The following is a 16,473-nucleotide window of genomic DNA, read 5'->3' as shown; positions in this document are numbered from 1 at the left end:
TTCTAGGCGATTCAGTCTGGAACCGCGTGACCGCTACGGTCGCAGGTTCGAATCCTGCCTCGGGCATGGATGAGTGTGATGTCTTTAGGTTAGTTAGATTTAAGTAGTTCTAAGTTCTAGGGGACTGATGACCTCAGATGTTAAGTCCCATAGTGCTCAGAGCCACATCTGCTTGGTGGTACACAAACACCATTTCGACCTGTTCTCGACTTGAATGCCGGACCATTCTGCTGCTTACACTATACTGCATCAATCACACAGAGTGCAACACACAAAGAACCCAGAGCAAGTGGTCAGAGGAACTTTCATTCGTCAGAGCCATCTACCGTGACAGCGATGCATTTCCGGACACATGTTCATAGGACCTTTTATCCTCCATTTCCAGTCAGCAGGAGTACATTCCTGCAGTTTGTTGGTTTTATTAACGTTCATGCACGCGTGTGTGTTTGTGTTTGTACATTTCTGAAAAAGAGCGGACGGCTTCCCCACCGTTCGTTTCAGGAGAACGCGAAAACATCGTCCAAACTCTTACGGGAATCAGAATTTGCGAGTAGTGGAGTGGAAGCTGTCATCAAGGCTAAGGGCGTGCCAACACCATATTGAATTCCAGCGTTACCGATGGACGGCATCAGAACTTGTAAGTCATTTTCAGCCACGTGTCTGGATACTTTTGATCACATAGTGTAGCTTATCGCACCCCAGATCATGAGGCCTGGGGGGTACGTCTTCGTCCGTACACGCAAACGAACATCATTTGCGTGCAGGCAGAATCTGCTTTCATCACTGAAGACCACGGTGCATCATTCCATCTTCCAAGCGATTCTCTGATGGACCCAGACGAGCCGAGCACGTTGCCTCTGTGGCGTGTGTGGAGAATGGAGCAGAGATGTGTTTGCTCGTAGTTCCACTGTTAATAACCGTTTCGCAACAGTTCGTGTTGACACGTCTGGACTCACAATCCCTCCTATCTGTGCTGTGGCAGCTGTACGATCTTCCACTGGTATCCTTACGACGATCCTGGCGGGTTGTATGTGCTGGGTGCGTGGACATCCAGAACCTCGTCTGTGGGTGTGAGAACGTTCACGTGACCATTGATGCCAGCATCGTCGCACAACTGTCGAAGCACGTCCAGCTTGTGTGACAATTCTCCGGAAGAACCATCCTGCCACTTGGAAGGTCACAATTTGTCACCTTTCAAACTCGTCCAGTTGGCTGTAGGAAACACGAAAACTTCTCCGCGGCATGGTTGCCTGTTTTCTCCACACGTACCACACTAAGGCTTCTGGCTATGAGCATTCCCTATTACAGGGTAGACACAAATGGCGCTCTGGTAGTTATGCCTCTGCGCTATCTTTTGGCGGACGACGTTGAAACCAATATCAGTGCATCTACTATACACCCGGTGGCACATGCTATCATCGGATCAAAATCTATGTCGTCTTCAAACTGTACTAATTTTTTTCTGCCAGTGTATACACACTTTTAGACCACATATATTAAAGAAACATGCAGTCTATGTCCATCCGAAGGTATATTAGAGCATCATGTAAAAATTTTAAATGAATTGCTCAAGAACTTTTCGAGATTCTTGTTAACGTTACCCGTTTATATATTACACTGAAGCGCGAAAGAAACTGACATAGGCATTGTCTTCAAATACAGGGATATTTAAACAGGCAGAATACAGCGCTGCGGTCGGCAAAGCGTATATAAGACAAGCATCTGGCGCATTTGTTAGATCAGTCGCTGCTGCTGCAATGGCAGGTTATCAAGATTTAAGTGAGTTTGAACGTGGTTTTATAGTCGGCGCACGAGCGATGGACATAGGAAATTTTCTCGTACAACCATTTCACCAGTGTACCGTGAATATCACGAATCCGGTAAAACATCAAATCTTCGACATCGCTGCGACCGGAAAAAGATCCTGCAACAAAATCATCATCGACGACTGAAGATTATCAACCAACGTGACAGAGGTGCACCCTTCCATAAATTGCTGCAGATTTCAATGCTGGGCCATCAACAAGTGTCAGCGTGCGAACCATTCAACGAAACATCATCGATATGGGCTTTCTGAACTGAAGGCCCACTCGTGTACCATTGATAACAGCACGACACAAAGCTTTACGTCTCACCTGGACCCGTCAACACTGACACTGGGCTGTTGGTGATTGGAAACATGTTGCCTCATCGGACGAGCCTCGTTTCAAATTTTATCGAGCGCCTGGACATATATGGGTATGGAGAAAACGTCATAAATACATGGACACTGCATCTCAGCAGAGGAGTTCTAGCTGGTGGACGCTATGTAATGGTGCGGGGCGTGTGCATTTGGAGTGATATGGGACCCCTGATACGTCTAGAAACGACTCTGACAGGTGATACATACGTAAGCATCCTGTCTGATCACCTGCATCCATTCATGTACATTGTGCTTTCCGAAAGACTTGGGCAATAGCAGCGGGAAAATGCGACACCCGACACGTCCAGAATTGCTACAGAGTGGCTCCCGGAACACTCTTCTGAGTTTAAACACTTCCACTGGCCACCAGACTCCCCAGACATGAACATTATTTAGCATATCTGGCATGCCTTTGCAACGTGCTGTTCAGATCTCCTCCTCCACGTACTCTACGGATTTATGAACAGCCCTGCAGCATTCATGGCGTCAATTCCCTCCAGCACTACTGACATTAATCGAGTTCGTGTCACGTCCTGTTCGGCACTTCTGCGTGCTCACGGAGGCCCTACACGATGTTAGGCATGTGTACCAATTTCTTTGTCTGTTTAGTGTATTTCTATATTTATATATCTCATATATTGAAAAATATGTACCCTATGTGTGCCCGAGCGTTTAAATTTGATATAAAACGGTAAAGAACTTACAGAGATGTTTGCTAACAACTTTTCCGTTTTGTGTATTAGATATGTATTTATACACCATACACACTAAAAGTACGTAGTTTTATAGAGTATTGTGTACAATTTCGAAGTACATCAGTAAAGTACTTTTCCAGATTATTGGTAACAATGTTAATCGATGGCTTGCTTTTTATCTAGCACTACCGACTTCGCATGGTATCGACGGTCTTGCGACTTAACCTGCGTAGCCTATTTTGTGTGGTGTCAACGAATAAAGTTCAGAGAACAATGTTAAGTAAATAAATATCACTTTCGTATAATTTACACGATGTAAGCAGACCACATCAGGAAAGTTGTCTGGAGGCATGAATGTTATGTGTTCCATACTGACTTGGAGTTTTGGGTGACATCTCATGGCAATGACGGAAGCACAGGTGATGTAAATATTTTATTTATAGCCAACGAAAATATTGTATACGAATTATGGGTGTATATGTGTGCGTAAGTGATTTAGTGTGGAACGGAAGCTGGCTGAGGTGGCACAAATAAAAGAAAAAATAAGAAAAAACACGCGTGATGTGCAAGTTCAGCTCGTGTTATACAGTAGCACTGCTCCTGGGAAGCTTCACGATATGCATTATTGAGGCTTATCGCCGCGTCGGGTAGCCGCGCAGTCTTTGGGCGCCTTGCCACGGTTCGCGATGTTTCCCCCGTCAGAGGTTCGAGTATTCCCTCGGGCATGGGTGTGTGTGTGTTGTCCTTGCGTAAGTTAGTGTACGTCGGGTTACGTAGTGTGTAAGCCTAGGAACCGATGAACTCAACAGTTTGGTTCCATAGGAACTTACCACAAGTTTTCAAAAATTTGAGACTCATTGCCACAGTTCTTTGTCGTAAGTACATAATGGCGGAATTCTTTGCCGTGCCATGCAAAGAATCGTGTTCACATCTAGGTTTGATTCAAGGAAAGAAGACAGCTGAAAGCTGAGTCATCTGTTGGGATATTGAAACAACGTACCGTACGTAAACGGAGCGAAGTAGGTGAAGCACTTTTTAGGGCAACGTTTCGCTTGAAGCATAGAAGATAAAAACCACATATTTTAGTTTAACAAGTTTTTTGACTGTGCTATTTGTTCCCAAACGAATGCAGGTAAATTATTCGTTTAAAATATTTGATTATTTCAAATTGTAAGTTCATATCACAGTCTGATGATAAGGTGGCTATCCTTTCGGTATTGGTCATATTTATTACGATACTTCAAAGCACAGTAACTCATTGCTCCTTCTTAGAAGAATCTGCAGTGAATTAAGAGGGCGAACTGCGACTAGCAATGTGAGGAAACCAGAAACCTTGTGTATTCAACGGCAAGAAATTTTTGAATTCCATGATGATCTTTACAAGGCCTAAATGTCTTCCTCGCCAATGTTCATTCGCTTACCAGTCTCCTGTATAATTTGAAAATGTCGAAACAAGTAACATCTGTCACATCATGTTCGCATCTCTGTTTGACTCAAGGAAAATAGGGAGGCCAAAGATGAGTCATTTGCTGCGCTGCTGCAAAACTTTTTTTATATAAACGAAGTTAAGCCGCATCTCATGCAGCGTCTTAATTTATACATAATTGATTAAATGCCATAGGTTTTGGACTGTCAGGTTTTTTCGCTAGGCAGTTGATGTGAAACAATTGGAATCAGTTGGATGTCACTTAGGCGATTTACATATCCCTAAGCAGTTATGAAACTGAGGAAAGGGAGGCTACAGTGTAACGTGAAATCCGAGGGACGTTTCATTTTTGGGAAATCTCCACATCATTGAGACCTGAATGCAATGTTAAAAGGCAAAATGAGAAAAAATGACCTAAACGGGATTCGATCATGCAATCTTTCAGTTTATAGCCAGACACTCTACCACATTTTTATAAATTTTTATTTTTATATCCCAGCCACTTTTGTTTTTTGTGTTTTTTTCTGTTTTTATTTTTTTGTATTTATTTTTTTATTTTTAGGATTCCAAAGTTGCGTTAATCAGCCAGGCTTCAATGACTTTGTTGGGTACGTACATGATAACAAAAAAATATTGAAATGAAGAAATAAACATAACGTTGTCGATCTCCCGACTTCAGAAAATAATAAAATTTCTTTAGTAAAGGTCAATAATGAACTAAATTTAGGCACATATTTTTTTCTGTTTTTTTTGTTTTTTTTTTTTAATGTATGTCCTATGACTTGACAAGAAAACAAACCTTTGTTCTGAACATAGTAGAGGAAACTAATTATATCAATAGTATTTTTTTTCTTCTAATTAAATAAAAGCAAGCTTCTGTTGCTGAAGGCTCATCTTCCAGATGAGTAAAGTTCAATCGCTTTTTTTTATCGATGTACTTATTTTTCCTCCTTTGCCGGCTTCTATTGCTACTTACATACATGTATCACTTACGTGAAATAGCTATAGCAATTTAAGAGGCTCTTCAATAGCTGGCTTTTAACTGGCGTAATGGAGAGCACTTGCAGCGATTCCCTGATAATGATAAGCGGAATGTTGCCAAATATTATCCCATGATTGTCATCCCACGCAATCCGAAAATACTCCCTTTCAATCTAGGACAAATACTCGTAGAATGTAGCAACTCGGTTCTCAGGAATGCAGGTGGCTGTATTTAAGGTCATCCATAGTGCTACATTTTCTTTAGTAAATGGGTATCGCATGCGGTCAGGCCGCATCGAGACGAACGTTCAGATAGCGTGAGTTCGTCCTACCAATGATGGTTAGTCGGCGACTGAGAAAATTCCAGAAGTCCTGCATTACTTCGCAAACAAATCTGTGCGCGTCCGAGTCAACTTTTCCACATTTGTGGAAGACGGCTGCTTCACTGAGGAGGATTCGGTGCAGTTTGTCTGTTGTAGGAATTTTCTCGTTGACAATCAGATATCAACTTGAGCGAGTGCGTGAAGGCAGCGACAGCTGGTGAATATTTCACAACACTGTCGAAGTCACCTTTTCTTCAATGGAGTTTCATTTGTCACTGTTGTATACCAATGGTGGTTAGTCGGCGACTGAGAAAATTCCAGAAGTCCTGCATTACTTCGCAAACAAATCTGTGCGCGTCCGAGTCAACTTTTCCACATTTGTGGAAGACGGCAGCTTCACTGAGGAGGATTCGGTGCAGTTTGTCTGTCGTAGGAATTTTCTCGTTGACAATCAGATATCAACTTGAGCGAGTGCGTGAAGGCAGCGACAGCTGGTGAATATTTCACAACACTGTCCAATTCACCTTTTCTTCAATGGAGTTTCATTTGTCACTATTGTATATATTGTCTTTTTAAGGAGCTGCGAGGTGTTTGGAACACTGGTCCAAACAGAACTAAATTCAAGAAACTATTTCTGGATGTGATGGTGTTCTGAAGGAATCGTCGCGACGTGTGGTTCAAATGGTTCAAATGTCTCTGAGCACTACGCGACTTAACTTCTGAGGTCATCAGTCGCCTAGAACTTAGAACTAATTAAACCTAAGTAACCTAAGGACATCACACACATCCATGCCCGAGGCAGGATTCGAACCTGCGACCGTGGCGGTCGCTCGGCTCCAGACTGTAGCACCTAGAACCGCACGGCCACTCCGGCCGTCCGTCGCGACGTGTATCGGTTGCACTGGGCTCGTTGGTATCATGCTACTTAAGAGACTGCGAAGAAGGCATGCACCTTGACGCTGCATTTCTTTTCTCATTCGGTTGTCCAGGATTGTCGCGCGTTTGTGTCGGACGGTTATGAGTCCAGTGCAGCCCCGTGAGGGAGACAGGGTGCGTGCCGCAAACAGTACTGAGAGCTGTTTTCTCAGGATTGGGCAGGGTAAGGTTACGATTATTGACGGGGCCGTAATCAGTTACTCTCGGTTGCACAACAAATACGTATACTTTATTTAAAGAAATTAAAATTTTAAAACAATCTCTTAAAAAATCACTATTGACTGTATGACACGTGAAGGCCTTATCACAGGGAAAAATTCCACAATTTCGGGAGCGAAGGCCACCAACAATAATTTCGAACAACAAGCGGCTGAAGGCCTGAATTAGAAGTCAGAAGAACAATCCCAAATAGCACATATTAAGATAAAGACTTCGTTTTAAAACAAACGGTAACACAGCCGAAGGCGTTATTACAAAATAAGTGAAATTATTACTCGGCTGAAAGCCACAAACAATTTCAAATAACAAACGGCTGAAAGCCTGAATTAGAAGTCAGGAGCCGGCCGCGGTGGCCGTGCGGTTCTAGGCGCTGCAGTTCGGAACCGCGGGACTGCTACGGTCGCAGGTTCAAATCCTGCCTCGGGCATGGATGTGTGTGATGTCCTTAGGTTAGTTAGGTTTAAGTAGTTCTAGGGGACTGATGACCTAAGATGTTAAGTCCTATAGTGCTCAGAGCCATTTTAGAAGTCAGGAAAACAATTCCAAATAGCAGTTTTAAAATAAATACCTTGCTTTTAAAACAAATTTGCTTAAAAAAAAGTTACTGTAACACGGCTAAAGGCCTCATCACGAAAGAAGTGAAATTATTGCTCAGAAGAAGTCCACACCATCAAAAATTAGAAAATTACAAATATCCTTAAAACAAACATCACAATCTAAGGAATCAGGACAAGCAGTTCTCAGCACGGTAAGATGAGACAGGCAGCCAAGAGTTGTACTCACGTAACAGAATGGCAACTCAAACTAGGGGCAGCTTAAGGGTCGACCGACCGACTAGCCAATCCGCCTAACGTCCAATCACCGGTACAACGATGGAATAGTCGAGGTTGCATTAGCAGTTAACTCTTCACTCAACTTAAACGTCCAGGGTTCGGTGTGCAACGAAGTCGTCGCTCTCGCGGCTGCCCCTCCTCGATCCGGCAGTGGCAGCACACTGCCTTCACGCTGCATGGACCTGCTCGCTGCTGCGCTCCAACGAACTGACGTCCGTTCGCAACTCCTCACCAAATCCAGTACGCAGACAGCATTAAAATAACTGCTCATTCAAAACCACAAGATACACACAGATCCGGGGAAACAATTCCACCAACAACTCACAATACTAAAACCATTCACTGTAAAACAACACGAACGAATTATAAGTCGGCACAAACACAGAGAAGCCAGAAGCGGTCGGAAGACCAAATGCACGTCGTCCGCTGCAACGACCGACCGAATGACCAACCAACAGTCGTCCCCACTCAAGCCAGGGACGGGAAAGATCCCAGTATAAATCGTCGACTGACAACTTATTGCCATGTGGTCACTTCAACCGCGGACACACACACACACACACACACACACACACACAAGTGAAAGTTGCACTACTCGTTTATCACGGTCCATTCAACTCAAAATCGCTTAACACGGCCCTTGACGTGGTCGTGCACTCCCGCGACCACATCCTTCCGTCGGAGAGTGCGTGTGTGTCACCAGCGGTCGGGCGAGTACTGGCTATCCGGACCTCACTACTGCTCCGTCCCAACTCCACTCGCTCGACACACGACGAACTGGAAATACTAGAGGCCGCTCCAAAGATGGTACCACAGTACACGCTATCGATAAGCGCTGCTGCTGCCACTCGTGGACAGACAAGGTGAGGAAACGTAATGGCGCCAGTGAACGGCTCAAGTACTTTAAAGAAATTGCCACAGAGAAGAAACCAGCTGAATGCCCGCTGAAAGCTCACAGCCAAAGCTTCATGGAGTGGAAGTACTTTGGCCATGTAGTTCATTTGGCTAGCGACGGATACATGGATTTTTGCATTTTTTGCAGGAAGTTCAGGTGTCGGTCAGAGTGCACACTCAGAGTGGCCAAGCTGCGGTTCAGGACGTCCGCCCAGTTCTTAGTTATTGTGCAGCTAGATGTGGCCTCCCAGTAGATGCGCAGAGAACGGTGCAAGGTCTGTTGCTCGGCACATGTCTCTTCAGGAGTTTCGCCAAGGCTCCCACTTAGAAGAAGTATGGTCATTTCCTGCTGTTGATCTGAGAGCCAGATGCCTTAATGTAAATTTTAAGGACATCTTCCACGGAGGCCAGGTCTTGTTGGGAAGACACAACGACGGATATGTTGTATGCGTATGCTTTGCAGCAGATCAGCGTGTTCTGAAACAGTAGTCCTATAATTCTGGTTTCAGTGGGACGTAGTAGTGGTTCAATAGCTACAGCATACAGAGGCATCGACAGAGGGAATCCTTGACTGACATACCGACCAATGCGGAGAGGTTTTGTGAGGTGACCATTGATTACAATCCTAGAGGAAGCTTTTGATAACATGCTATGGAGTATTGTTATAATACGAGTGCCGCATCCCACCCTCTTCAGCTCTTCTATTAAAAACTCAAGGCCCACACTGTCAAACGCTTCCGAAAAGTCTAAAAATATAATTACTCCTCCAGCTCTCGCCGCTGTTGCAGAGTATATCACGTCCCGTAATCCAAGCGATGCAGTAAGAATGCTTCTATGAGGGCTGGCACTACGTTGGTAGCTTTTTATGTCTTCTCAAGACTCTTTCCATACGAATCCTGGTCTTGCTCGTAATAATTCTGAAATCTGCATTAACCAGCGTGACAGGCAGCAGATTATGTACATTCGCGCTCCGACCGTTTTCGGAATACGAGATACTATCCCTTCTTTCAGAGCGTAGGATACTGTTGAGTCTCGCCACACGTCATCAGCAGCAGGGTGAAGGGACTCTCTGAGCATGTTCCAGCAGCACTGGTAGATTACTGCTCAAGGCCATCAGGATAATATGCGTGGGCACAGTCCATAATCCCTCACTCGGTATCTACTCGTTCACAACATCATTCATTAGTTGAGCTATCTGTCGGTGTACAAGGCGCAACACATGGAAGAGTGATACCCTTTCTTCGGCCGCTACGTCTTTTGGTCGAGACTGAACACATACAGCTGCTCTCGGCATATGTCAGTGATTTTAGCTTTAAAATCTTTGAGCTTTGCATATGATGCGGCGTCTATGACAGTAGTTCTCTCGGTGAAGGTGCCTGGTCATTGATAGTAAAACCGTATGCTCGATTTTTCCAAAAGCTCTTCCGCCTAGCGTTCTGTTCCACTATTGACTGAAGCCTAGGCTTTGCATGGCGAATCCACCATGTCAGAGCGTCGGGATGCCGGTGTCTCTCATCTAAATCTACTTGGCTACCCCGCAAATCATACTCAAGTGCCTGACAGAGGAACCACCTTCACAATAATTCCCTATTATCCCACTCTCGAACAGCGCGCGGAAAAAAACGAACACTTTTATTTTTCCGTGCGAGCTCTGATTTGCCTTATTTTATTACGACGATCGTTTCTCCCTATGTAGATCGGTGTCAACAAAATATTTTCGCATTCGGAGGAGAAAGTTGGTGATTGACATTTCCTGAGAAGACCCCGCCGCAAAGAGTAACGCCTTTGTTTTAGTGATGTCCACTTCACATCCTGTATCGTGTCCGTGACACTCTCTCCCCTATTTCTCGATAATATAAAACGTGCTGCCCTTCTTTGAACTTTCTCGACGTACTCCATTAATACTATCTGGTATGCATCCCACATCGCGTAGCAGTACTCGAAAAGATGACGGAAAGGCTTAGTGCAGTTAGTCTCCTTAGATCGCCTTTTTCAGCGTTCTTCCCAATTTAAGCTGTTCGTAATTGTAATTCCTAGGTATTTAGCTGAATTAACGCCCTTTAGATTTGATGAATTTATCATGTACCCGAAGTTTAACCTCTTCCTTTTAGCACTTATCTGCATGACTTCACACTTTTCATTTTTAGGGTCAATTGCCAATTTTCGCACCATACAGATAGGTTATCTAAATCGATTTGCCACTGGTTTTGATCTTCTGGTGACTTTACTAGACGATAAACGACCTCACCATCTGCAGACAACCTAAAATACTTGTCAGATGTAAGAGGACAACCACATTTCATTGGTGATGCTGAGTAGGATTCCGTAGGAAGGTAGCCATCTCGGGATAACGCCATTCGAAAATTCGAATCATCGACTGAGTGCACGTACGTTACCGATCCCATATCCAGCATGTACGATTTCTACGTCACTAACCGAGCCATCAAAACGTTTAAAACTTCGATTGCCACCAGCGGAAGCTACAATACTTTCATATAATTGGGAAGTTTTGAGTCTCTTAAAAAGATAGTTCAAAATCAAATCCAATTGAAAACCAATAATATCTTCATGAGCAATCTTCCATACATACCAGTTTGTGAACGCCTAAAGCAAGAGGATGTGGAGAGTTTCGATCGAAGATGCGCTGGACACAATCTGTTATACTTAAGTTCTACATGTTGCTTACAGCGTCTTTACGGCACGCACTAGATCGTGAACCTCACGGGAAACGTAAACACGTAGCAGCTGTGGCGGTGGACGATAGACTGCTGCCGCACGTCCACTCCCTGCTACGGCTGCCATTCGACTGGACCACTGCGCTGTCACCCCAGATGAGAACTACATCAGGCTTTCTGCTAAATCTGGGGAAGTGGGTGTTCCAGGGTCGTCGCCTGGGTCAGATAGTCCCTGAAGTGGTCGAGGGCTTCCTGCATGTCGGTGATCCATTTCATCTTCCATTTATTGTTAATGTTTTTTCACTTTGAGGGCCTCGGTGGGTGGGGCCTGAATTGTAGTTGCCTGTGGGAGGTAGCGCCACTAAATGTTGATCATCCCTAGAAATCGTAATTCCTGGTAGTCTTGAGGGGGTGGTACTAGGTGAATGAGTTCTTTTCGTTGTGGTGTAGGGTGGATGCCTGCAGCATTGACAGTGTGACTGAGAAAAGTAACCTCACGCTGTCAGAGTTGGAGTTTTTCGTCATTTATTACATCGCCACTTGCAGTAAGTATATCGGAAACTTGTTTGCGGTGAGAGTCGTGCATGTCACGATCCTGAGAAAAAATTAAGATGTCATCAAGATAAGTGTAGCAAAAGAGTAGCTTAAATAGGATGCTGCCCAAAAACCGTTGCCAGGTCTGGGCTGTGTTTTTGGAGCCATAACGCGTAAGAAGGTATCCAAATAAGCCGAAAGGTGTGGTGAATGCAGCCTTTTTCACATCTTTTGCACTCATACGTATCTGACGATAGGATTGTTTGCAGTCCAGAACGGTGATGACAGAAGCACCTGCAAGATAGTGAATAAAGATCCGTATATTTGGTGTTGAGTGGCTGTTACTTATGGTGCGTGCATTAAGAGTTCTATCACCACCATGTAAGCACACGGAACCGTATTTCTTCTACAGCTACATCTACATGGATACTCTACAAATCACATTTAAGTGCCTGGCAGTGGGTTCATCGAACCACTTCCACAATTCTCTATTATTTCAATCTCGCATATCGCGCGGGAAGAGCGAACACCTATATCTTTCCGTACGAGCCCTGATTTCCCTTATTTTATCGTGGTGATCGTTTCTCCCTATGTAGGTCGGTGTCAACAAAATATTTTCGCATTGGGAGTTGAAAGTTGGTGATTGGAATTTCGTGAGAAGATTCCTTGCAACGAAAACGCCTTTCTTTTAATGATGGCTAGCCTAAATCCTGTATCATTTCAGTGACACTCTCTCCTATATTTCGCGATAATACAAAACGTGATGCCCTTCTTTGAACTTTTTCGATGTACTCCGTCAGTCCTATCTGGTAAAGATCCCATGCCGCGCAGCAGTATTCTAAAAGAGGACGGACAAGCGTAGTGTAGGCAGTCTCCTTAGTAGATCTGTTACATTTTCTAAGTGTCCTGCCAATTAAACGCAGTCTTTGGTTAGTCTTCCAGTACTGTTTATTATGTTTATTTTTGGATTCATTTATGAAATAATAATCTAAAGTAATAGAAATTCATTTGTTAAGAAAAATCGTAAATCCTTTGGAATATTGTTATTACCGTAGAGTGAGGTAGTAGTAAGTATGCCTCTGATATGATCGGACGTATTTTTGTATTCTGGACAAATACAGCAAGGAACATCACATGTCTTGGTCATCAATGGGGCAACGAAGGAGAGATCACTGCTGCAGCTTTTCGCTAGTTCTGAAGCAACAGAGTAGCATGCAAAGTGAAGACTGATTGGCTTGCGGTTCCAGTCTCGCTGAAGGCCAGATTTTTATTCCCTTAGTGACACAACTACAAGCAGCCATATCGAAAATCAGTAAGAAAATCTTAAGAAAATTTGTCCATAAAAGATCGACTCGCTACTTCCAGTATCCCACAGTGTAAGGGCGAGAAACGTATCATATTGCACACTTGATATTGTCTCTTTCCGCTTCTGCTTACATAATTTTTGGTTTTTGTGAATACACAATTTTATTTATGAAATTCCACATTTCCATGCTACTTGTCTATGACGCAGGTCAGGAAGTAAACAGAGACCACTTGAAAACTTAAAGTGAATAATTGCTTCCTAATTCGTGCCAATATAGGACTGTTCGTGTTATAGATACTTTAACTTTTGTTAACAGTAGACTTTCGTTGAACGTTTACCACAGTAACTTGTAATACATTTGTACTAGTGCAGTGCATAGTTAATAGCGTTTTCCATTAGTTTATAGAATACCATTATCAACAGCATATTCTCCACATTATCTGAAACAACCTGACAGTGCTCAGGTAGATTACCGATTTCATCTCTATAGAATTTCACTGGTTCTGACGAGGATGTGCCATAACGGCAAGTGCCATAACCCAGTTTCCATAAACTTCTCTCAGTGGAAGAGGGGTCAAAATAAGGAAACACGTGTCTCGGCTTATCCATAGATACTGACAAAACGATGTCGAAGTTTTCGTGGTACTTTCCGTGCCTTCTAACGTGTAAACAGTTAAGCCAAAACAGTGGCACAGGGTTAGTGATCGTGAATTCACACTTTTGCGCCCCGTGTTCGGAACCCGATTATTATTTTTATTTTTGTTTTTCATTTATTTAACCGTGTCTGTAGAATGTTACTACACTCACGTTTTCCATTGTGTATTCAAATAACGTTGTCCTTATTCGTCTACTAAGCGTATGTCTGGTGAATGAATTGAAAAATCTAAAAAAAAAGAGAAAATTATTTGCAATTGTTTTCGCTGAAACTGCTGTTATGTATCTTGATTCATAATCAATTGGAAGCACCAGTTTTCGGTTAAACGAAATTATTGTCAATGCGTGAAATCTTCAGTACTGTTAACTACGTTTCTTTCCCGAGTGAGATTTTTACGAAGCAATGTCGCTGTGGCAAACTTGCCTTCTCGCGCGATGCTCGCGATGTTCGCAATTTCTATGATTAGAATGTTTGCACAATCGGTATCATCCAATGGTATGCACCAAATTCTCCTGAAGGATACAAGAATAACAGACTTTAAAAAAAATTGTAACCCCTCAAAATATGATACACGCATACAGTGCGTAATAAATTTGTGACACACTTTGGGAAACCCAGTTGGGGTCTTACAATTAACATAATGCCCATGTACCCCATGACGTGATAAGAAACATTCGTGTAATAATTTCATATGGACAGGGATAGATAAATAAAAAATGAAAATAAATAAAAACAATAATTCGGTTTCGAACACGAGGCACAAAAGTGAAAGGTCGCGAAGCTATGCGCTTTGCCATCGTTTCGACTGAGATTATAGCGCGCAAAAGGAATCTAAAACGCACCGAAATCTTTGACCCGTTTTCTCAGATGCGGTCGAGTACCTACGGTTAAGCCGAGACATCTATTCACTTATTTTGACTCCTATTCCACTGTGACAAGTTTGTGGGAGATCGAGCTGTGACACTCGACGTGTTTTCCTCGTGAGCTAAAAATGTTGTCAGCTCATTTTCGCCAGAAAAGGAATTTTCGTGACGGTGTTTCGACATGGATCAGGAAAGGTAAGCATTTGACGACACAAGATCAGAAGAAAAAGTGCATGAGGGATGACTTCCGAAACAAACTCCTGGATGATACTGTTTGTGAAATAAGGAGAGTGCGTTATCGCATAATAGGAATACTTGATGCAGTTTGGTGGTTGGTTCTTTTACGCTGCGACTGACAGGTGTCTCAGTTGTTGGCAATTAATGACAGCTGCGATGGCCAGAACCCTGGGTAGGAGTTCGTAGTCCACAACACCTTTCCTTGAGGCACCAGATGCAAAAAATTATGTTCATGCTGCGCTTTGCTCGAGTAGTGTTCTGTTGCGGCTCAGCAATTAATTTCTTTTTAAGAAATTAAACGCATCATAACTCATGATCTGTAGCAATAGTGCATGGGATGCAAGTACGATCGCTTTTGAAACAAGAAAACCATTTTCAGACTAGGCTCATACACAACACAGAGGTTTCGAACTGCCTCCGCTGCCTTCAACCTTCTATTAAACCCAAAGCGAACAATGTATCTCAAACATTAGACCTTTTCCCACTTGCACCCTATTTTACAACGCTTACACATAGTTCACAAGTCTCCAGTACATAACTACAAGACAAATGCTAACAGTTCAAAGAAGAAAACGACAGTTGATAAATACACTCAAGGGTCGCGTCGCGCCGCGTTCACCTGATTGGACGGCGCCCGACGTCAGGCTGTGCGTGGTCTGTGACCGGTAGGCGTAGCAAATGGCCGCTGTAGGGAGAGGAAACTCTCAAGTGTAAATTGATAGTCTTGATGCAGCCACGAGATGTTTTGCGGTACTGTTTCTGGAAGTTTATGCTATTACTGATGGGTTAGAATGCGAAGCGAGTTATCATCGAGGTTCCATGAGCCTGATACCTTAAGCAGGCAGCCGAAATAAGGTTAAAAAGTAATTTTAGGAGTCGATTCGGCCTCGCGACTTCGTGTCTACACTGCACGATGTTTACCACGAGCTGACACATCACTGAAAAACCTCGAGAAAACGACATCACTGCTTTCAGACACTTCTGCATTATACAACTACATCTACATCTACATGGTTACTCTGCAATTCACACTTAAGTACCTGGCAGAGGGGTCATCGAACCATTTTCATACTACTTCTCTACCATTCCACTCTCGAATGGCGCGTGGGAAAAAGGAACACCTAAATCTTTCCGTTCGAGCTCTGATTCTCTTATTTTATTATGACGATCATTTCTCACTACGTAGGTAGGTGTCAACAAAATATTTTCGCATTCAGAAGAGAAATTTGGTGATTGAAATTTCGTAAATAGATCTAGCCGTAAAGAAAACCGCCTTTGTTTCAGTGACTGCCAACCCAACTCGCGTATCATATCAGTGACACTCTCACCCCTATTGCGCGATAACACGAAACGAGCTGCCCTTCTTTGCACTTTTCGGTGTCGTCAGTCAATCCTACCTAGTAAGGATCCCACACCGAGCAGCAGTAGTCCAGCAGCGGACGGACAAGTGTAATGTAGGCTGTCTCTTTAGTGGGTTTGTCGCATCTTCTAAGTGTTCCGCCAACAAAGCGCAGTCTTTGTTTCGTCTTCCTCACAATATTATCTATGTTGTCTTTCCAATTTAAGTTTCTCGTAATTGTAATTCCTAGGTATTTAGTCGAATTGACAGCCCTTAGATTTGTGCGATTTATCGTATACCCAAAATTTATCGGATTTCTTTTAGTATCCATGTGAATGAACTCGCAATTTTCTTTGTTTAGTGCCAATTGCCACT

Source organism: Schistocerca americana, chromosome 8 (assembly GCF_021461395.2).
Source record: "Schistocerca americana isolate TAMUIC-IGC-003095 chromosome 8, iqSchAmer2.1, whole genome shotgun sequence".
NCBI classification, from domain to species: domain Eukaryota; kingdom Metazoa; phylum Arthropoda; class Insecta; order Orthoptera; family Acrididae; genus Schistocerca; species Schistocerca americana.
This window is presented reverse-complemented; position numbering follows the sequence as displayed.